General features: G+C 35.3%; 1 protein-coding gene across 2 annotated transcripts in view; it reads right to left on the reverse strand.

The window, feature by feature from the left end:
• The window catches only part of LOC106873630 (homeobox protein ceh-28), a 105,053-nt gene that overhangs the window by 34,332 nt on the left and 65,679 nt on the right, over positions 1 to 5,042 (reverse strand). The window lies entirely within an intron of this gene.

Genomic DNA, 5,042 nt, shown 5'->3' on the forward strand with positions numbered 1-5,042 from the left:
TATATATTCATATGCATATATATGTGTGTGCGTATGTGTTTGTGTGTGTGTGTGCTCCTGGCTATATTTATCCCTATATATATTTATATATATAAATGTGTATGTATATCAAGCCCAAGATTTTTTAACTGCATCACTACATACATACATACATACATACAAACATACATACATATGCTGTAGTACTATTACAGGTTTCTTCGATGACTAAAGTATTCTTGTTGTAAATGCTGAACTCTGAAATGATTATCCTAAGGTAAAACCTCAACACATTATATAATGTTGGGGTTAATTTTGAAATACTATCATTTTTACGTTGTTACAGAGTTAAGCATTTGATAGTTTATTCTTGGGAAACAGTCTCTATTTACATAAAGCAAGTCGTTTGCATTTTACATAAAGTCCCTTACATTTTATCAATATATAAAGCTGTTTTTTTTTTTACATTTTACATTTTTGGGGTGAGGCACGTTGAATATACGCTGTCTTTCCAAAATGGAAACACTACCACCTCAGCGGGACACGTTCCTTAACACACCTTATCAAAAATATGTGACTTTACAGTCTATGCGGATCTGCGCTTGGTTAAGCAACAGAAGCACGCTGTAATAATAAGACTACTAGAATAATAAAGTTGTATACCGCCACAAGACACCGTGAAGATAATTAAAATCATGTCTAAAGCCATGTGAAAGGCATTTTTCACAAAGACTTCGTATCCATTCTACTATTCTACCTGGCTCTGACATTACTGACAAATCTATTAAATAAAATTGCCAATGATTAGTAATCGTCCAGAGCAACCATAAGCAATGTCTTCTGTGTGAATACATCGTTGTAAAACCTTCTACATATTACTCTGACAAAACCTACGATTGGCTTAATATTAAATAATTAACAACAATATTAATGGTGTTTTCAGCCGAGACGTAAATGCTAGAGAACCGTGTAATAGGCTACTAAAAGAAGTTACATGTTAATTCAAACTGAGAACATTCAATTAGTTTAAGGTACTGGGATCATAGAATTAAATCACAACCATCCCTCCAAATATTTAGGAGTAGATAACGTTGATGAAATATATTTTGTTGTTGGCACTCCGTCGCTTACGACGTCAATAGTTCCAGTTGATCAACGGAACAGCCTGCTCGTGAAATTAACGTGCAAGTGACTGAGCACTCCACAGACACGTGTACCCTTTATGTATTTCTCGGGGATATTCAGCGTGACACAGTGTGACAAAGCTGGCCCTTTGAAATACAGGTACAACAGAAACAAGAAGAAAGAGTGAGATAAAGTTGTGGTGAAAGAGTACAGCAGGGTCCGCCACCATCCCCTGCCGGAGCCTTGTGGAGCTTTAGGTGTTTTCGCTCACTAAACACTCACAACGCCCGGTCTGGGAATCGAAACCGCGATCCTATGACCGCGAGTCCGCTGCCCTAACCACTGGGCCATTGCGCCTCCCATAATAAGATATATTACACAGAAAGGAAAGAGAGAATTAGAAAAGAATCCTACAGGAGAGTTAGATCAATTTTAAAAATTGAAGACAACAGAAGAAATATGATAATAAGTATAAACACACTAGCTATCTTTGATCATAAAGAACAAGTTAAATGAAGCGAAAGACTTAGACCTTCATTTCATTAAGCCTAGAAAAAAAACAAACAAAAAAAACAAACTAAAGCGTAACTACAAGCGTTCTTTTAACGTTAAATTTTCAGTCTTAGTTGTAATTTTCATTGTACAACTGTAAGCTTGGTCTGTTTACTTTTCACTTTGTTTTTCTTATCCTATTTTTGTGTTTAAAAAGATTGAGGTTATATACTTGTTTCGATTATTCAGGTTACTTCTAGCACAACCGAGCCGTGCACCTTCTCCTACTTCTAAAGTGGCCAACGCGAGTGAATATTGTAAATGATTCTAAGCAGAAAAAATACGCAATTTCAAAACAATGTTTTCATGAACTTTTTTTCCACCCCAGAATAACAGGATGGGCGTTCGATATTCAGAAGCCCTTATAAGTAAAGTGGAAAAAATATGTGGTGAATCTAATAAAAATGCATTTTTCGGTGAAACTCTGAGAAAACTTTCGTTTGCTTCAACACTGAATATTCAACAACAGCAATAATAATGGTTTCTTATTTAGGCACAAGACCAGCAATTTTGAAGTGATGAGTTATTTAATGCTATCGATTTCCGTAATTGGATCTTTTTTAAAACGGGGGCCACATTTTTCTTTAATATTTTACGTAGTGTTTTTGGTACCGAAAGACTTTCAAACTTCGTATACTTATCTATTTTGTGTTATAGAACAGAAAAATATTTTTGTATTCGAATTTATTTCATGTAAAAAATTGTCTTATTTCGATAATTTCAACCAATCACTGACAAGTATTCAGTTGTTTACATTTACTCCCTTTGGCTGATTAAGCGATGTAAAGCGTATTTAATTTCCATAGCTTCGTTTTGCTTTTTTCTTTTTAAATTTGCTGTTTTACCCTAACCCTAACCCTAACCCTATCACCGATAGAATTGTTTCAGAATCGTTTGTTTATGTAGTCGGCACTTAATGTATATCGGCTGAATGGACGTCAGTGATTGGTTGAAATTACAGAAATACGACCACTTTAACATGGAATAAGTTAGGGATTTCTTTTTTTTTTTAAGAAGACTAAGAGAAAAAGATGTTTTATATGACACATTCTACCAGTGTTCCAAGTTTCAAAGTGTTTCGTTAATGAAAAATGTGGCCCCCGTTTTAAAAAAGATCCCAGTAATTAACTGGTAATTTATTTTAACGATACCCGGAAGGATAAAAGATAAAGTTGACCTCGGCCAAATTTGAACTCCGAACGTAAAGAGCCAAAAAAAGAAATGCTTCCACACAGGGTATTCAATGTTTTAACGATTTTACCATTCCAGCAACGATAACACTTTGCTAATAAATTTACATAAAAGGAAAAAGCGAACGGTATGATTATTAGTCAGCCAATAGTGATAATATTGAATTTATATAAATGTTCCTTCTCGGGAAGGTGAACCTCATGAATGGTAATTATATCTTGATGTGCAGAATATAACTTAGAATATTTTCACGCATATCTTCCAAAAGCATTTTATAGAATACAAAAATTAACAAACTTCGAGCACTCTGGCAAATGATGTATATTTAGCAATGTTTGTAAATACTGGTGCTGACTTGATCACAGCTATTTTAATGTGATGATTTGATGATTGGTACACTTCACACTTAGAGAGTTCACAGCACATTTCCTATTAAATGTTGCAGCACATAGCACTAGAGGCGTTGACAACCGGCTACTGACCTCTGTAGAAGTAGTCACTCAAGCTATTTTTCATGTATAGATCCTGCTAAACGAGGGTCTATAAGCTAATCAAAAGTCGAAGAGATCTATCGATTTCAATAAATTTTAAAGTTAAAATTGACTCCAGTCTCCTTGGCGAATCTGATTCACCCTGTGTCGATCTAGTTTTTAATATATAGAGTTGTGTACTTTCGATCAGCTATCATTTACAGCAGAGATTCCCAAACCTTTTCGGACTGCCGTCCCCTTTGTTCCCAGGCCATATTCTTAGAACCTTCCCTCACACACCACACTACTATAAACATAGATCTCTTCCTACTGCAAATTCAAAACAACTGTATTTCACAAATAAAATTCAACCTAGTTAACCCATTATTTTACTATTTTTGCAATATGAAAGAAAAAAATTTACATCTCACTTCTAATTACGTTGTTATCACTTCCAACATCAGGCTGAGAGACACTAAAAGGTAGTCTTAGATTCCCGCGTTCAGTAATTTTCAATCTGGTTTTACTATGGTTAGAAAGCTGGGCAGCTGTACTGAAGGCCCGCTCTACCGAATATGACGTTGGGAGGGCAATAAAGTACATCTTGACTTTATTCCACTGTTCAAGGTAGTAGTCAGAAATGTCCTTTTGCAATAAAAAAAATCCTGATATGATTTTTTAAAAACTTTGGCCTCAGTTCTTCCACTATTATTCTTCTTTCCTCATTACACATATCTAGGAATCACTCAGACTGGTGTATTTTAATCAAAAATAAACATCGTGAAGTTTGTCAGATATGTTGCTGTGTGAACATTATACTTGTATGTCATCTTCTAGAATGCACTTTTCCTTCTTAAATTCAGAGATGCTCTGAAACTGGAAGAACTAACGACGGCTTGGTTTACATTTGAATAACTTGGACAGAAACGTGGAGAGAGCTGATTTTACCTTGATAAGATTCAACCGCATTTCTTTGCAGTTTGAAATTAATTTCATTGAGCTTTGTGAGTCCTGCTTGATGCTGTTTAGTTCATCACAATGAAGAAAATTAGAGTCGTGCAAGAATTCAACAACTCTTTTAAAAAGGAAAAGAAACTTTCAGGCAATTTCCCTTTCCCATCCACTGAACTTCTGTCTGCAGTAATTATTTTAAATCTTTATCATTCTCAATGCAGAGCTGTTGAAACAATGGGGAGTTGAGAGCAGGTGCCTTGATTTTATTTGCTGCTGTAATAACTGCTCAATTATTTGTATATTTACCACTTAGGTTGTTTGCTAAATATGCAAGCGCACTAGTTATGATATTTTCAGTAAAGTAAGGCACGGAGCTGGCAGAAACGTTAGCACACCGAGCGAAATGCTTAGCAATATTTCGTCTGTCATTACGTTCTGAGTTCAAATTCTGCCGAGGTCGACTTTGCTTTTCATCCTTCCGGAGTCGATAAATTAAGTACTAGTTGCCTACTGGGTCGATCTAATAGACTGGCTCCCTCCCCATAAGTCTCGGGCCTTGTGCCAAGAGTAGAAAAGAATATTTTCAGTAAAGTGATGAAGCAGGCAGCGATGACAACCTGGTGTTACATCTGTTCAAAAGCGAAATACTTAGCATTAACACTTTTTTGTATCTGTTCCAAGTATGTTTGAGAAAATATGGATTAAAAACTTTATTTCGAAGAAAATCCACTCATAGGTATTTTGAAATATGGAACACTTAAGAAATGTAGA

Source organism: Octopus bimaculoides, chromosome 6 (assembly GCF_001194135.2).
Source record: "Octopus bimaculoides isolate UCB-OBI-ISO-001 chromosome 6, ASM119413v2, whole genome shotgun sequence".
Lineage (NCBI taxonomy): Eukaryota > Metazoa > Mollusca > Cephalopoda > Octopoda > Octopodidae > Octopus > Octopus bimaculoides.